Raw genomic sequence first — 19,120 nt, forward strand, 5'->3', positions numbered from 1 at the left:
GTGCAGCCTTCTGCAAACTATTTGCTGGAAGCCCTTTGGATGTATTGATGAGTTACAGTAATTGGTAGCTGCAAAACTGCCCATTTTGTAATTAACCGCCCAAAGTTCTAGAAGGTTCCATATCATTCCTGTGAGGACAGGGGAGTTGTTGCTGAGGGAGCGTGATTGGTTGAAGACACCTGTGTGTAATATTTTGCTATAATGTATAAAGGAAGTTTTAATACCTTGTTGCTGGGGGAACGTGATTGGATGAGGACAAGAGAATTGTTGCTGGGGGAACATAATTGGATGAACACAATAGTGTGAAGTTTCAAAATCTTGTTGCTGGGGGAACATAATTGGGTGAACACATTTGTTTGTAGTGTTTTGCCTATATAAAAGAAGTTTGATATCACTGTAACGGTGAGAAGGTGACCACTAGACCTTGGGGTCTAAGGCTCTTCTCCCAGAATGTTCTGTTAATAAACTGTGTACTTTTACTTTAAGACAGACTCGAGTGAATCTATTTTTCACCAACAGTGTTGTCAGCAAACTTAGATATACGGCTCTCTATTCCTTCATCCAAGTCATTTATAAATATGGTGAAAAGCTGAGGCCCCAGTACAGATCCCTGGGGGACAGCACTAGTCACATCCTGCCAATTGGAGTACATACTCATTATCCCTACTCTCTGTCTCCAACCTTCTAACCAATTTCCTATCCAAGCCAATTGATTGTGTCTAATTCCATGCGCTCTCATTTTTGTTAGCAGTCTCTATGTAGAAACTTGTCGAATGACTTTTGGAAGTCCATCTAAATAACATTCATAGACACTCCCTTATCTACTACATTAGTTACCTCCTCAAAAAATTCAACTAGGTTCGTTAGGCATGATTTACCTTTTACAAATCCATGCTGGCTCTTTGATCAGCTCATATTTGTCCAAACGCTCAGTCATTCTAACCCTAATAATAGATTCTAGCAACTTCCCCACAACTGACATGCGCAATCAGGGCGCAAAGCAATTACACAGCCTAAAAGATTGCAGAAAATTGGGCATAAGTGATTTACTTGTGTAATTAAAATACGCCCAAATCTCCACAATCTTTTATGATCGTCTATCTATAAAAATCACCCAAAGATGCAAGAGCAAAAGTCTGAGCTTTCATCAAGGTGGAAGCCCCAACTGGTCCCTCAGTCCCTGCTGGGGGACCTGCTGCATGTTCTGTGCCGCAGCCATCTGCTGTGTTTGTTCTCACAGCTTTAACATCGTCTGTGCAATGTTGGAGCTGAGCATTACAGCAGACTCGGAGGCCAAACACGCAAGAAGCTCCACGTTACTGCTGATGGAACCCAGAGTTCTCATGCCAGTCTGATGTTCCACCTGCAGGTGCCTCCTCAGGCCTGAAGCTGTCAAATCAGACTCCACAGACTCATAAGTCCATGGACGCCTTCCAGCAAGTCTCTTTGGAGAAGTGACAGTGTCCTCCACCTCCTCAGAGTCTCCTTGGTCCCCGAAACTGGATAGTGCTGGGTTAGTTCTTAGTCTATTAAGTAGAGGCATGGCAGGGCAGGGCAGCTCATTCCGGGGATTGCACAACCTGTGCCATGTGGGAAGCCCTGGAAGCTTTGCGTAGCCTGGAGGACCACATGTGCGGGAAGTGTCGCCAGCTACAGCAACTCGAGGTCCGGGTTTCGGAGCTTGAGTGGCAGCTGAAGTCACTGCGGTACATCCGCGAGGCTGAGAGTTACATGGATAGCCCATTTCTAGAGGTGGTCACCCTGCAGCTTAAAAGTATGCAGGGAGAGAGGAAATGGGTGGCCACCAGACAGAAGAGGAGGACCAGGCAGGTAGTGCAGGAGTCCCCAGAGTGCATTGCACTCTCCAACCAGTATTCTGTTCTGAGTAATGGTGAGGGCGATGGTTCCTCTGGGGAGTGCAGCCAGAGTCAAGTCCACGGCAACATGGGTGGCTCAGCTGCACATGGGGGGGTGGGGAGGTAAAAGCATGGAAGAGCAATAGTGGTAGGGGATTCAATAGTTAGGGGAGCAGACAGGCATTTCAGTGGCTGTAGACGTGACCCCATGATGGTATGTTGCCTCCCTGGTGCCAGGGTCAAGGATGTCACTGAGCGGCTGCAGGACCCTCTGAGGGGGGAGGGTGAACAGCCAGAGGTCGTTGTCCATATTGGTACTAACGGCATAGGCAGAAAGAGGGATGAGGTCCTGCAGGCAGAGTTTGCAGAGCTGGGAGAGAGATTAAAAAACAGGACCTCAAAGGTAGTAATCTCCCAATTACTCCCGGTGCCACGTGCTAGTGAGTACAGGAATAGGAGGGTAGAACAGATGAATGCATGGCTGGAGAGATGGTGCAGGAGGGAGGGCTTTAGATTCCTGAGACAGTGGAACTGTTTCTGGGGAAGGTGGGATCTGTACAAGCCAGACGAGTTATACCTCAGCAGAGCCGGGACCAATATACTCGCGGGGAGGTTTGTTTGTGCTGTTGGGGAGGGTTTAAACCAGCTTGGCAGCTGTATGGGCACCAGCCTATAGGAGTAGAAAAGAGGAATAAGGTGCATAAAAGAATGTATGTGTTGGATAGTACTAGAGGCGGTAATAGTACCATATTAGATAGGAGCAGACTAAGACAGACTACGAAAAATTAAAAAATGGGTTTAGAATGCATGTACGTAAATGCACAAAGTGTGGTGAATAAGGTTGGTGAGCTACAAGCACAATTAGTCGTGTGGCAACATGCTATTGAGGCAATAACAGAAACGTGGCTTAAAAATGGTGAGGACGGCGCACTTAATATTCAAGAGTACAAGGTGTTCAGAAAAGATGGGAAGGAAAAAAGGGAGGTGGGGTGGCAGTGCTGATTAAGGAAGACATTGTAGTGTTGGAAGGGGAGGATGTTCTTGAGGGGACAAGCACAGAATCCATTTGGTTAGAGTTGAGGAGCAAAAAGGGTATGAGCACGCTATTGGGGGTATTCTATAGGCCTCCAAATAGTGAGAGGGAGGTAGAGGAGCAAATCTGCAGGGAAATCGCAGAGATATGCAAGAGCTATAGAGTGGTGACATTGGGGGACTTTAATTACCCAAATATCGATTGGGATAATGCTAGGGTAAAGGGAAAGGAGGGGAAGGAATTTCTGCAATCTGTACAGGAGAATTTCCTTGACCAATGTGTTCTTGGCCCAACTAGGAAGGAGTCATTGCTGGATCTGTTGCTGGGGAATGAGGTGGGCCAGGACGACCAAGTGTCTGTGGAAGAACACTCTGGGTACGCGTGATCATCGTATCATAAGATTTAGATTAGAAATGGAGAGGAGCAAGGAACAATCTAGAGTGGAACTTCTAAACTGGAATAGGACGTGAGTTCTTCAAGGGAGAACCAGACCAAATAAATTACGTTGAGAGGGGAAGTGAAGCTGAAAAAAAGATTGGCAAAGAGAAACATAGAAATGTTAGATCCGTGTATCTTAATGTTGTGTCCTTCAATAATCAGACAACAGGAACGATTCAACAAGTGTTTACTGAATGAGGGTTACTCTAGAACTAAATGTACAGATCACTACTCAGGATTTATATACAGGTGTGGTCACTGCCGGTACTACAGTATACAGGAGCTGTAAAAAGTAGTTCTCCCCTTAAAAGTACATACATTACAATTCCTCCCCTTTTAGATTAACAGTACCATAACACTCATTTAACAATTAAATATCAAACTAATTACAATGAACACTTTTAACATGCAACATTAGCTGAAAATAGTCTATTTATAAATTCAGTCTTTCGGGAGGCTTCCTGATCCTTTCTGGATAGCGCCTTTCCCGAGTGTCTTGCTCTTGGTGCAGAGGCGATTCTGGCCCCCTGTCGTCGGTTGGTTCATCAGCTTCCGATGCTACTGTTTCTGGGGTAGATGCTACCTATACGTCGGGTTCATCACCAGGTATGTATGGGCGAGGCATGGGGTTGACTTGTTCCTGTGACTCTAGGATCTGGTCAGCATGGCATCTCACGATGCTCTCCCCAACGTCCACTGTGTACATTAGTGGGCCCTGCCGTGTGCATATCGTTCCTGGCTGCCATTTTTCTGTTCGGTAGTCGTGGGCCAAGACTGGTTGCCCTACATTGAAGCTCCTTGTTGGCTTCTCATGGATGTGCTGGAATTGCTTACTCTCATCTCTTTGTACGTTTGGTCTGAGCAAATCCAGGCGAGATCTTAACCTTCGGTTAAAGAACATCATGGCTGGGGCCTGGTTGGTGACTGCATGTGTCGCATTCCGGTAGGCGAACAGGAAATTGTCCACCTTGTGCTGCAGCGGAATGTTGTCATTGTACCTAGCCTTTATTGCCTCCTTAAAGGTTTGTACGAACCTCTCAGCCAATCCATTTGTGGCTGGATGATACGGGGCGGATGTGTAATGCCTTACCACATTCCTTTTCATAAATCTTCAAAACTCTTCGGACACAAACTGTGGTCCATTATCAGAGCAAATCTGTTCTGGCAAGCCATTCCTGGCAAAATTGGTCCGTAGGACTGCAATAGTTTTCTCCGTGGTGGTGGAGGACATTTTGATGACCTCAGGCCATTTCGAGTGCGCATCCACGGCTATTAAAAAATATTGAGTCCATGAATGGACCAGCAAAATCAATATGCACCCGTTGCCATGGAGATGAGGGCCACTCCCATGGGTGTAGAGGGGCATGTGGTGGTGCATTTTGGACCTTCTGGCATCCTGAGCACCTCTTTGTCAGGTCCTCGATTTGCTGATCGATCCCCAGCCACCACACATAAGCCCTAGCAATGCTTTTCATTTTCACCCCTCCCAGATGACCTTCGTGAAGCTCATTGAGCACTCTCTCCCTTAACTTGGGTGGGATTACCACTCGGGATCCACACATCAAGGTCCCCTGGCATACTGACAGCTGTTCTCTTCTGGATGAGAATGCTGGCAACAGTGAGTCGCCATGTGCTGGCCATCCCTTCACCGTCAAATCATATACCCGACACAGTGTCGGGTCATTTCGGGTCTCCTTCTCTATACCAGCGTTAGTTACTGGCAAGCATTCAATTATAGTCGAATGAAATATTTCGACAGGATCCACTGCTGGTGCTTCCTCCGCAGTAGGCAGTGGCAGGCGTGATAGCCCATCAGCGTTTCCATGCTGTTTCGTGCCCTTATACTCGATTTCATATTGGTGCGCCCCTAGAAAAAGGGACCATCTTTGTAGCTGTTGCGCAGTCATCACCGGAACGCCCTTCTTTGGATTAAAGATGGAGACAAGTGGTTGGTGGTCAGTCAGCAAGGTGAACTTCTGCCTGTGCAGAGAGTGATTGAACTTTTTCACTCCCCACACTAGGCTGAGGGCCTCCCTGTCAATCTGGGCGTAGTTACGCTCGGCTGAGGTTAGTGATCGTGACGCAAAGGCTATTGTCCTCTCTGAGCTGTCCGAGAATTTGCGCGACAGCACCGCTCCAATGCCGTAGGGTGATGCATCACATGCCAACCAAATTGGTAATGCCGTGTTGTAATGGGCCAAAACCTCTTTCGATGTGATCAGTGTTTTGCTCTTCTGGAAAGCTCGTCTACATTCGTCACTCCACTTCCATGGCACCCCAGTTTGCAGTAGGTTGTTCAGTGGGTGTAGTATTGTAGACAAATTTGGCAAGAACTTATGGTAGTAGTTAACCAGCCCGAGGAATGACCTCAGTTGTGACACATTTTCCGGTGCTGGAGCCTTGACTACTGCCTCAATCTTCTCTGGGGACTTATGTAAACCCTCTTTATCGATAACATGGCCACAATACGAGATCTTTTTTCTAAAAAACTCACATTTGGGGCGGTTAGCTCGGAGCCCATATTCCTGCAATCTAGTGAGCACCTGCTCCAGGTTGGCAAGGTGATCACTGTCAATTTCGCCCATGACCAGAATGTCGTCCAAATTACACTGGGTCCCTGGGATCCCTTGCAGGACTTGTTCCATTGCCCTCTGCCAAATAGCCGGAGCTGATGCTACCCCGAATACCAGCCGGTTGTATTGGTAGAGACCTTTATGGGTGTTGATTGTGAGGTACTTTTTTTGATGCTTCTTCTACCTCCATTTGCAGATACGCCTGGGCCAGATCAATCTTAGTGAAGCGTTTCCCTCCAGATAGCGAGGCGAAAATATCTTCAATCCGCGGAAGTGGATATTGTACGGTGTGAAGGACCGGGTTCACTGTTACCTTAAAGCCCCCACAGATGCGAACCTTCCTTGGTTCCCCAGGCGTGCTGCTCAATGACTTTTTCATCACAGGGTCGATGGGTGTAGCTCACTCGCTCCAGTCTACCTTTGACAGTACACCTGAACGTTCCAGGCTCTCCAGCTCTGCTTCGACAGCTGGGCGGATCGCATAAGGTACCAGCCTGGCCTTCAAAAATTTTGGGCTTGCGCTTTCTTCAATTTTAATCATCGCTGTCATGCCTTTTAGTGTTCCGAGTCCTTGCTGGAACACTTCTTTCGCGTCAGTTAGGATCTTTGACAGTCGCCCAGGTGTGACGTTGTTATGCTTTTTGTCAGCCACAGTCAGTGCCTGTATGGAATGCCAATCTAGCTGTATCTTCCGGATCCATTCATGTCCTAGTAGTGGTGGTCCTCCATCTGGCAATACATATAGGTCCATTTTTGGTGTTTCCTTGCCGTTATATATAACGTTCACCCTTATTTTTCCTTTGGGGTAGACTTTTTGCCCCGTGTACGTCTTCAAGACAATCTTTGTATCTCTCAAGGGTATATGTGAGAATAGCCGCTTGTAGTCCCTTCGGTTTATGACTGTTAGGGCTGATCCTGTGTCCAATTCCATTTTCACTTGGACTCCTGCTATCTTGAGCGTGACCCAGATAGTTTGGTGATCCTCCGTTTTGATCACATTATGTAGTTTCAGACAGCCCAGCTCCTTGCTTCTGGAGTCTGTATCACTCTTCTGTTCATCTGAACTACTCTCCGTCACCTTATGTACCTTCTTGTACTTCTCCTGTGGAGATTTCTTGCTGCTGGTTTTCTTTCCCGACTTGCAGACATTTGCTATGTGTCCTACTTTTCCACACTGTCTGCACACTTTGTCCTTGAACCAGCAATCATTATGGTCGTGTGTTGTTCTGCCGCAGCGATAGCACTTCACTGTTCCGTATGACATTTCATTTGTGCCATATTCTTGCGGTCTCCGTTGTATCTCTGCAGCGCCCCGTGCTGCTGCTTCGTGTGATACTGCAATGCTGAAAGCCTTGTCCAGCGTAAGATCCTTTTCTGATAGAAACCATTTCTGGGTTCCTTCACTTTGAAGCCCACACACAAACTTGTCCCTTAAAGTATCTGCTAGTTCCGTTCCAAACTGGCAGTGTTTCGATAGCTTGCACAGTTCCGTTAAATACTCAGCATTACTTTCATCTTTATGCTGGTTCCTTTTGTGAAACTTAAATCTTTCTGCTATCAGCAGCCGTGTGCGGTTTAAGTGGTCCTGTAGGATTGACACTATGTTTTCAAAATCCTTTTCTACTGGCTTCTCTGGGGTTACTAGGTTTCGTAGTAAGCCATACGTTTTTGCACCCATTGAATTCAACAATACCAGCGCTTTCTTGTCATCTGGCACTTCATTCGCCTTGCAGTATACTTCTATGCGTTCGACATATGTCGTCCAATCTTCGACTTCATTGTCGAACGCTGTGATACAGCCACTCTTCGGCATTTTTGGGTGTGGTTAGACTGGCTTAAAATGGCGTCGCCCACGCTTTCCTTTCTTCCCCGCTGCGGCTTAAAATGGCGTCTCCCACACATTCCTTTCTTTCCTGCTGCAGCTTAAAATGGCGTCTCCCACGCTGCTGCCAACGCCGCTCTCGGCGGTCCTCGCGGCAAATGGCAGCACCTTGCATTTTCCTGCGCGCCTCTCTCCCCCGTTGACGCTGCTCGGCCCTTGAACACCGGCTGCGCTCTGCACGTTTTCCTGCGCGTCTCTCTCCCCCGTTGACGCTGCTCGGCCCTTGAACACTGGCTGCACTCTGCTCTCTCTCGCCTCTCTCCCCCGTTGACGCCGCTCGGTCCTGAACACCGGCTGCGCCCTGTGTGCTGTGCCCTCTCTCTCTCCCCCGTCGACGCTGCTCGGCCTTTTTCTGTGCCGCTCAGTTGGGCTCCAGCCCGTCGCTGTCCGGGAAGGGTCTGCGCAGTACCTGTTGCCAGCCCGTTTCACTGGACCACAGTGACTGGAAAGCCAAGCCTGGCTCTCGACAGCCTCCCCTGCGATGCTCAAATCTCCGCTGGATGACTGGGCAGTTGCCCGTGGTCGACGCCCGTGCTTCTGGACTCGACCTTCATCCACTGTTCTCCAGGAGCGAATCCCTGGGAGGTGTTGCAGAGTTGCAGGTAGGTTCGAACTTGCTCGTCGCCACTGTTAGATCCGTGTATCTTAATCTTGTGTCCTTCAATAATGAGACAACAGGAACGATTCAACAGGTGTTTACTGAATGAGGGTTACTCTAGAACTAACTATACAGATCACTACTCAGGGTTTATATACAGGTGTGGTCACTGCCGGTACTACAGTATACAGGAGCTGTAAAAAGTAGTTCTCCCCTTAAAGGTACATACATTACAAGAAACATAGAAGATAGGAGCAGGAGTAGGCCATTCAGCCCCTCGAGCCTGTTCCACCATTTAATGAGATCATGGCTGATCATTCAAATTCAGTACCCTGTCCCTGCTTTCTCCCCATATCCCTTGATCCCTTTAGCCTTAAGAAATATATCTAACTCCTTCTTGAATAAATTTAATGAATTGGCCTCAACTGCCTTGTGTGGTAGAGAATTCTACAGGTTCACCACTCTCTGGGTGAAGAAATTCCTCCTCATTTCAGTCCTAAATGGCTTACACCTTATCTTTAGACTGTGACCCCTGGTTTTGGACTCCCCCGCCATCGGGAACATCCTTCCTGCATCTAGTCTGTCTAGTCCTGTTAGAATTTTATAAAGTTTCAATGACATCCATGCTCTTGTACTCGAATCCTCTCGCTATGAATGCCAACATACCATTTACCTTCTTAACCGCCAGCTGCACCTGCATGCTTACCTTCAGCGACTGGTGCACAACACAAGGACACCCAGGTCTCGTTGCACTTCCCCTTCTCCCAATCTATTGCCGTTCAGATAATAATCTGCCTTCCTGTTTTTGCCATCAAAGTGGATAACCTCGCATTTATCCACATTGTACTCTATCTGTCATGCATTTGCCCAATCACCCAACCTGTCCAAATCATACTGGAGTTTCTCTGCATTCTCCTCACAGCACACACGCCCACCCAGCTTTGTGTCGTCTGCAAACTTGGAGATGTTACATCTCGTTCCCTCGTCTAGATCATTTATATATATTGTGAATAGCTGGGGTCCTAGCACCGATCCCTACGGTACCCCATTAGTCACTGCCTGCCACTCAGAAAAAGACCCATTTATTCCAACTCTTTGCTTCCTGTCTGCCAACCAGTTCTCTATCCAAGACAGTACCTTACCCCCAATCCCGTGTGCATTAACTTTGCATGCTAATCTCTTATGCGGGACCTTATCAAATGCCTTCTGAAAGTACAAATACACCACATCCACTGGTTTTCCCTTGTCTATTCTACCAGTTACATCCTCAAAAAATTCCAGTAGATTAGTCAAGCATGGTTTACCTTTTGTAAATCCATGTTGACTTTGTCCGATCCTGTCACTGTTTTCCAAGTGCTCTGCTATTACATCTTTTATAATGGGCTCTAGCATTTTCCCCACTACCGATGTCAGACTTACCGGTCTATAATTCCCCGTTTTCTCTCTACCACCTTTTTTAAATAGTGGGTTACATTAGCTATCCTCCAATCCATGGGAACTGTTCCAGAATCTGTAGAATTTTGGAAGATGACCAGCAATGCATCTACTATTTCTAGGGCCACTTCCTTAAGTACCCTAGGATGTAGATTATCAGGCCCTGGGGATTTATCGGCCTTCAATGCCATCAATTTCCCTAACACCATTTCCCTACAAATACTGATTTCATTCAATTCCTCCCTCTTCATTCAATTCCTCCCTGTATGAGAGTAGAATGACGGTTAACATAAAAGGGAACCCAAAATCTTCTACCAGCATGTAGACAGTAAGCAGGAGAGATTAAAAGACAAAAGGGATGATGGTGCAAGGCAAAAGGAGATGGTAATGGGACAAGTTAAGAAATAAAAGATGACTCTAGTTGAGGTGTAAATGGCAATGGCAGAATAATGAAGAGCTGCCACGTGAGAGAAATTTTTTAAAAAATAGGGGCCGAGGTTACGGTCTGAAATTGTTGAAATTGATGTTGAGTCCAGAAGACTGTAAAGTGCCTAATCGAAAGATGAGGTGCTGTTCCTTGAGCTTCGTTGGAACAATGTAAGAGGCTGAGGATGGAGAGATCAGTGTGGGAGTGGAGCGGAGAATTAAAGTGACAGGCTTAATTTCCCTGCTCTGGTTTGGTCACTGAAATTCTTGTGACACTGCTCTGTAGTCTTGTGGTCTGAATCTGTCATCTCCATCCATACCTGGCTTCTGACCGCACGTGAGGGCTGGGATGTGGGGGAGCTGAGGAGCTGGTCCCGCCTTCCCTCTGTCTTGTCCAGGAGTGCCTAGGGCACCCTTCACATAGTTGAAGACCATCTGCCTTCCAGCATCCTGCTGTGAGTCAGTAATCTGTCAGAAGGGAAAGATTTGAGGCAATGGAGACTCACCATGGAGCAAGGTAAATGAATTAATTAAAAACATTTATTTGTTTGCTAGTTATCTTGCACTCCCTAACCTCACTCTGAATGATATTTTTCTTTCCCCTACTTTTAGGGTTCTCCAGCCTAACACCTTGAGGCTGCATTGTTTATACTCCAATTACGTTCAAACCATGCTAGCCATTTATGATGATTTATGTCTATTTTTCGGTTGGGCATATGCTAATGAGATTGGCAAGAAATTTGAGCATAAATTGACAATGGCAGAATAAGAATGGGAGTGGGTGTCATTTCGGGTGCAACTTCTGGGCCCTCAGGAAATTCCAGGCCAGTAATTGCACCCAGAAGGCTATATTGGCCCAGAAATTCGGGTCTCCACAGGTGAGTACGCATGGGGTACTCACCCATAAGCCCAATGGAAGTGGCGGTTTCGTGCACGCACTGCGCATGCGCGGGAAACCGGCACTTCCATTCCCCTGAAAGAAGGGGTTTAGAGGTGGAGCACGTGCGCATCGAACTTACGTTTTTTTCCGCAGGTTTTCCCAGGAGGGTAAGTCTCCAGGAGTTACACTTTTAAAAAGCAGGCGCAAGGCCTGCTTTTTACAAGGTAAGTGGTGAATTAATTAAAATTAAAACATTTTTTCCACAGGTTTATTATTTTTAAATACTTTAAACAAAGGTAAGTTTATTTTTAGCCCCGTTAGAAAATGTAATTATTTTTTTCAAAAATTTAAATTATCGTTTAAAATAGTTATTTCATGTAATTTATAGCTTATTTTAAAAATGTGATTTAAAAAAAAAATTATTTGAAGGTTTTGTGATGTTTTGGGGCTTATAGTATTTATAGGTTTGACAGGTCCTGTCAAACTTATGAATGAAGCATTCCCTGCTACCATTGGCTCTCCATGGCCCATGTGATCCCAGGGGACGCATCGAACTAACTGCGCCCCTGGAATACGCAAGCACTGCGCGCCGGCAGTTGGAAGAGGCCCAGGATCGGAATCCCACGCACGCCCACAGCTCAACGGCTGGCGCGCAAGGTAAGTGCAGGTCGGGGGCTTGCACCCGCGGGAAGCCTCCAACCCGAATTTCTGGGCCATTATCTTTATTTATTTTAGTTTTGTAATTAATTTGTCTCCTTAAAGATTTAAAAGGTATCACTATGGTTGATTGACAATGCTAATTTAAAATTGTTAATAACCTCCAGTCTGGAGATAAGTAAAGATTTCTAAATGACAGCTAATATAATTAAAACTACCTAAAAATTGGCACCAGATTACAGCTTTTAAATTCTACATTACCTGCTTCACTCCTAAAAAGCATTCATGACTTAGTTCATTCAACTTACTGCCATTTAAACTGCTTCTAGAATGCACAGAATAAAAACACATGCACTTACAGGACAAATGAGATTTCTACTGAACCGTTTATCGTTTTTTTCTAATCATTTATTATCTGTACAAATGTAAGAGCAGTTTTTTCTGTCAAAGCAGCCTGGGGCTCTTATCACTAAATTGCAGAAATATACAGACAAGCTTTGAAGTAATAAAAGAAATGTATATTTTATAAGGGAAAAAAATCTTGCATGAGCCTCAAAACAATTTAAATGTTTCATTATTTCTGCTGAATGTTTCTCTTGGCTACATTTCTCCCTTTACTTTGTACCTTTGTTACATAAATATCTTTCTATCCCATTGTCTGGGTCTTTAAGTTGAGCCAACCAATTCTCCTCAACTTCCTTTTCTTTGTTCCCTTTTGCTCAATTTCAATTATCTCTGTAGTTAGTTTCAGCTGCTTCCAGTTTCTCCATTCCTCTAGAGACTCTGTGCCAACATCTGTATGAAGAACTGCAGCCAAGATCACCTGCCTGGAAAGCTCTGTCCATGGCTGGGAAAGTTGCCACTGCACTCAGTTTATTTACCCCCGGTCCATTTCAAACAACCACAGGAGGTCTGTACATAACCCAAGCCATTGTCCAGGCATGCATTTGTCGGGTAACTGATGCACTTTTATCCAGTTTGGTTGGACAGCAAGGCAGTAGCTTAATATGGCCATCCAGTTTTATCTCGTTGCTGGGTTCCCAAAGTGTCGGATACCACAGATGGCAAGCACATGGCATTGCGAGATCATACCATTAACCCTCTCAATTTTCTTAACAGAAAGAGGTACCACTGCTGGAAGTCCAGATTGTGTAGGACTAGATGTAAAGAATCCTCTGTGTTAATGCCAGATGTATTGAAAGTTGGCATGATGCCTTTATCCTCAGTGCTCCTGATTTGCTTTTTAAAAGTTTTCAAGATCAGATTTTTCCAGGTTCAGTAAAATACATCACTGTACTGGTCCTTGATATTAATTTCTGTTACGACCTCAATTAAAGGGAAGGGCTCCCCGCTGCGAGCTGTGCACTCACGCGGGCTGACCGATCATGGCACTCAGCCCGCGTCTGGTGCTCAGAAATTATTATTTTTTTGAGATCAGTGATTTTTGTCAGGTTGGCCGGCCACCGCACCTTTAAATGGTGCCCCGCGAGCGGCCGGCCTCTGTGTTGGCGACCCCTGCAGCAGTTGGTAACATCGCCCGGCGCTGCTGCGGGGCGCAAGGGGGAATTATTCTCCTGAGGCGCTACCGGGGCGCTGCACCCGGGGATGACGTCATGATCTCCAGGCGCAGAAGATCAGGGCGATACCCGGTAGCGCTGCCGCTAACCTCCCGCAGAATTTTGCGGGACTCGGGGAGGGATGGGGGGGAAGCCATTTGCGCCCCGTTAGCACCTCCCACCGGAGGTGCTATCGATGGGAATTTTGCCCCCAAAGGGACATATGAGCAAATAAGTTTGAAACACGACACCACAAGCTATAGGCCTGAAGCCCAGACCTAGGTGCTAAAAATTGCAGGTGGTCAGTTTTTGCAGTTAGTCTGAAAGAAAGTTGATGCTGGTAGTAAGTAAAATCAGGCCACAAAAGAGACAGGCTACATGGTTTATTATTTTTCCCATGTTTTTGCGTAGAGAAGTGAGATTGAGTTCAGTCAATGGAATTTGTTTTGGCTTTTACTTTGTATGTTTTCATGCTGTCTGTCAAATAGAGCAGTTTAATGATTTATATTAAGCCTCATCTTATCATGTGCTTCACAGTCTGCTTTTGAAAAGCTTGGAGAAGTGCAGCTGAGGTCACTTAGGGGAAGAAATTGTTATGCATCGCACCCATTTTTCAAGTGCAAAAGCAGCTGCAAAATATATTAATTTCTGGTGATATTGATCCTGGTTTTTAAGTGTCCCTGCGACTGCCTGAAATCAGCGTTGACCCATTTTAAATATGCAAAGAATGGTCCTGCGCCTGTTTCATTTTCCTTTGCTTTCACCTGATGGATGCCCAAAAAGAAGACTGCCAAGAGAAAGTGGCAGATAATGGTTATGTCCAGTCCCTTCAGATTGAAGGATCTGAAAAGAGGCTGCAAAAACCATTTGAGACCTGCAGTATGGTAAGTTTGGCCTTCATTTAGACGAGAAAGGGGGAATGGCCCCTCTTTTTGACAGCAACCAGATGTAGGATTTGCAAAATTGAACTTTATATTATAATGGGTCAAATGGCAGAAGAGGCCATGATTTTAAAGACTATTTTGAAAGAAGCCTAGGAAAAAGGGGCATTCAAAATGGCCACCAGACCCCGTGACCAACTTATTGGGACACTTTAAAATGGTTCCTGCAGCCCTCAGACAGCTTTGTGGATTCAGTCCACAGTAAGTTCTGGAAGCCGTTTCTGAGAGAACGAAACCAGACACCCACATATACATATAGATTGGATGCAGATCCAGTGAAGATCGGCCTGTAGATAAAGGCCATCTAAATGTTTACCCAGACAAAAGGGAACAGTTTCATATTCATGAGAAGAGCATCAAGGACCCGTTAAGGACATCACCAGGACATTAAAAACAATGAAGGTCATTCCAGACCAGAGATGGCCCTTTACCGGCCATCCCAAAGTATTTTAAAATATAATAACTACCCCGTTGTGCTCCCAGCCTGCCAAAATTAAATCAAAAGACTAACCTGATTTGGCGCGAGATAAGGGCTTCTGATGAGAAGTATATCTGGGAACCCGGGGGTAGAAAAAAAAAAAAGCAGTCACCGTGGTGCTACCATCGTATTCGGTGGCATCATCGCTAGAAGAAGGAGAAGAAGACGGTTCAAGCTGGCGGCCCGCCCTGGGGCAAAACATCGGGAGATCATCGACCATCCCCGGGCCGTTGATGAAACGGGAGGCCAAGGACCCACTCCGGCTCGGGAGAAGAGACAATAAAAAATGACAGAAGAAAACTATGGGGGCCAGCCCAAGGCTCCTCTGACCGGGGTCGAGCAGACGATCCTCGACTCCGCCGACATCCAGGCCAGCCGGCATCCAGCCGTCCCCAACCCCCACCTCAGGAGAGAGGTGTGGTGCAGCTCGCTGGGGCTCCACTAACCACGTGGAGACAGGACGCCTGAAAGGATCAAACGCAGACCTGTTTCAAAACCTTACACTTCCTAGTTGGATTGGTGAGCATGTTTCTGGCCCTTCATAATCAGATCTAGATAGGTTTAAGGGGGTGGACATTTAAGGGTATAATTAACATGAGTTGTTGTCCCTCGATTTTCCGTGTGTTTTCCCCATTTCATGATGATCTTTGTAGAGTATAATATGCCTGTATTTGCCTTAGTTAGTATGGTGTCGTTATGATTTGTTTGTGTTTTTCCCTCCCATGTACCCTCTTATTTGCTTGCATTTGATTTGTTTTACATTATGCAATAAAATTCCATTTCGTTTCATCAAACTTGGTCTATAAGAGTTTTCTCTACATTGTAGTTCCTGCCCCAAAGTCCAGAGTACAGAATCTAAGGGGCGAGTGGGTCGAACCACTCACGGTTTTACTGTGCAAGAGAGAGAGGCCTCTAGAGAGAGAAACCTCTGTGATCTAAAACCCCTTACACAGAAGGCTCGCAATCGGGCAGGAATTTACAGACACGCATAAGTTCCCTCGCTTAGTTTGGGTATTCGCTTATTTAGAAGCGCATCTTTCCACCCAGCTGAAAGCCAGGCCATGTGAAATAGCTGAACTTAGAAATACTTTCAGGTTCAGCTGTTCTGGATTCACTTGGATTGAAAACGCCTGGTATGAGAGACGATAGGAAAATCAGCTCCGTTAGGTTTTCTTTTTCTGGTTTCTTCATAAGTGACCAGACAACCAGCTGCCAGAAGTCTTTCAGTGTTACTCTATGAACCTTTTACCTGTAAATGCACGAGGACATTCAATTGTTCCTCATCCTTATTTTGACACTGGCCTTGCAGAACCCTTGTGTTGGGGAACTTTAACCCTAGCTACACATTTAAACCTCTTATCAAAGTTAGAAAGAAAGAACAAACTTGCATTTATTTAGCACGTTTCATGACCTCAGGACATTCCAAAATACTTCACAGCCAATGAAATATTTTTGAAGCAATAGCAAAATACGACAGATGCTGGCAATCTGAAATAAAAACAGAAAATGCTGGTAATACTCAGCAGGTCAGGCAGCATCTGTGGAGAGAGGAACAGAGTTAACGTTTCAGGTCGATGACCTTTTGTCAGAACTGGAGAAAGTTAGAGATGTAACAGGTTTTAAGCAAGTACAGAGGCAGGGAAAGTGGGGAGGGGAGGAAAGTACAAATGGGGAGGGAGGTCTGTGATAGGGAGGAAGGCAGGAGAGATTAAATGACAAAAGGGATGATGGTGCAAGGCAAAAGGAGATGGTAATGGGGCAAGTAAAGAAACAAAAGATGGGTCTAGAGGAGGTATAAATGGGAGCAGCAGAATCATCAGCAACAGCTGCCGTCCGAAAAAAATGGGGGCAGAGGTTATGATCTGAAATTATTGAACTTAATGTTGAGTCCGGAAGGCTGTAAAGTGCCTAATAGAAAGATGAGGTGCTGTTCCTCGAGCTTATATTGAGCTTCATTGGAACAATTTAGGAGGCCGAGGACAGAGAGGTCAGAGTGGGAGTGAGGTGGAGAATTAAAGTGACAGGCGACCGGAAGCTCAGGGTCATGTTTGCGGGCTGAATGGAGGTGTTCCACAAAGCAGTCGCCCAATCCGCGTTTGGTCTCCCCACTGTAGAGGAGACCGCATCGTGAGCAGCGAATACAGTATAGTAAATTGAAAGAAGTACAAGTAAATTGTTGTTTCACCTGGAAGGAATGTTGGGTGCCCTGACGGTGGGAAGGGAGAAAGTTAAAGGGAAGTTGTTGCATCTCCTGCATTTGCACGGGAAGTAATGTTCCCTTTAATCTTTTTTGTGCGCACGGTTTTTCCAATTTAAAAGCCGGAGAGCCTGCTGCCCGGGAGCTGCAGAGTGCCGCATGGCCATGCACCTTAAAAGGGAACATTGACGGGAAGGTGCCGTTGGAAGGGGAGTGGGAGTTGGGGGTGATAGAGAAGTGGACCAGGGTGTCGCGGAGGGAACGGTCCCTTTGGAATGCTGAAAAGGGAGGGACAGGAAGATTAGTTTGGTGGTGGGATCACGCTGGAGGTGGCGGGAATGGCGAAGGCCATGTTGAATGTGAAAGCTGGTGGGGTGAAAGGTGAGGACAAGGGAAACTCTATCTGGCAGGAAGGGGAAGGGGTGAGAGCAGAAGTGCGGGAAATGGAACAGATATGGTCGAGGGCCGTGTCAACCATGGTAGAGGGGAATCCTCGGTTGAGGAAAAACAAAGACATATCGGAAGGTATGGAAGGTGGCATCGTCAAAACAGATGCGATGGAGAAGGAGAAACTGGGAGAATGGAATAGAGTCCTTACAGGAAGCGGGGTGGGGGGAAGTGTAGTCCAGGTAGCTGTGGGAGTCTGTGGGCTTATAGTGGAGACTGAGAAGTCAAGGAAGGAAAGAGCCGGAGATGAACCATGCGAACGTGAGGGAAGGGTGGAAATTGGAAGCAAAGTGAGTGAAATTTTCCAGTTCAGGGTGAGAGCAGGAAACGGCACCGATACAGTCATCAATGTATCGGAAAAAGAGGTGAGGAAGGGGACTCGAGTAGGACTGGAATAAAGAGTGTTCCACATATCCCATGAAAAGGTAGGCATAGCTAGGGCCCATGCGGGTTCCCATCGCAACACCTTTTATTTGGAGGCTGTCAGGTTAGTTGCTGATTGATTTCTATTGGCTCTTCATGCATTTGTAGAGGTGTTTCTTAGTTTAGTGTCTTATTTGAAGTTGCTGAAGTGTCCAGGGAGTGGTATGGCAGATTACTTCAAGGCTTCTTCTCAGACCAGTTGCTCCCAGACATGGGTGCAGTAGTTTGTAATCCACTTGGCCTGCAGCATGACAGGGAGAATGAGCAGAGGCGACCCAGGGGAGGACAAGCTGCTCGAAGAGGGAGGAGGAGGAGTGGAAGAAGGGCCCTCAGCCAGAGGCCATATCCACCCAGGGTCTTCAGGGAGCAATTCTCCTATCTCAACCTCAGCAAGGAACAGTGTATGCAACACCTCCGCTTCATTAAGGAGTTGCTCACTGAAGTCTGCCACCTGTTACAGACAGACCTGTATGCCCATAGCCAAGCGAGGACAGCATTGCCAGTGGCTGTCAAGGTAAGCGTGGCCATGAAGTTTTATGGATTGGGCTCCTTTGAGGCTGGAACAGGCACTATTTCCACCATCTCTCAGTTTGCTGTGCACTGTTGAATCAGGGAGGTCACTGAGGCTCTGTATGCAAAGAGATTTAATTCTCTATACATTTCATTTTCTCTTGCCAGAGAGAAGCAGGTGGAGCGAGCACATGGTTACACTGGGATAACAGGCTTCCCCATGGTGCAGGGTGCCATTAACTGCACACACATCGCTTTGTGGTGCTGCATGTGAATTCGGAGATGTACTGCAACCGGTAGGGATTCCACTCCCTCAATGTTCAGCTGGTGTGTGACCATACTCAACGCATCATGCAGGTCAATGCTTGATATCCTGGCAGCAATCATGATGCTTTAATTCTACAGCAGTCTGCTGTACTATCCGCATTTGAGCCACCATGACAAACCAGAGGGTGGCTACTGGGCGACAAGGGCTATCTGCTGACTTCCTGGCTCATGACTCTGATGTGCGACCCAAGCACACGTGGGCAGCATGCATATAACGAAAGCTATGCTGTCACACGGAATCTGGTAGAGCAGACCATTGACATCCTTAAACAACGCTTCCGCTGCTTGGAATGCTCTGGAGCAGCCCTGCAGTACTTGCCAGAGTGCGTTTCAAGATTCATCGTGGTCTGCTGCATGCTCCACAACCTCGCCATCATGAGGGCACAGCCCACTTATACAGCGAAGAGCTGAAGAGGAGGAAGAGGTGGAGGAGGAGGAGGAAGAGGAAGGGAGGAGGCAACCAA

The sequence above is a fragment of the Somniosus microcephalus genome, chromosome 8, assembly GCF_052327205.1.
Source record: "Somniosus microcephalus isolate GS21.2 chromosome 8, FLI_Smic_1.0, whole genome shotgun sequence".
In the NCBI taxonomy this organism is placed as follows: Eukaryota; Metazoa; Chordata; class Chondrichthyes; order Squaliformes; family Somniosidae; genus Somniosus; species Somniosus microcephalus.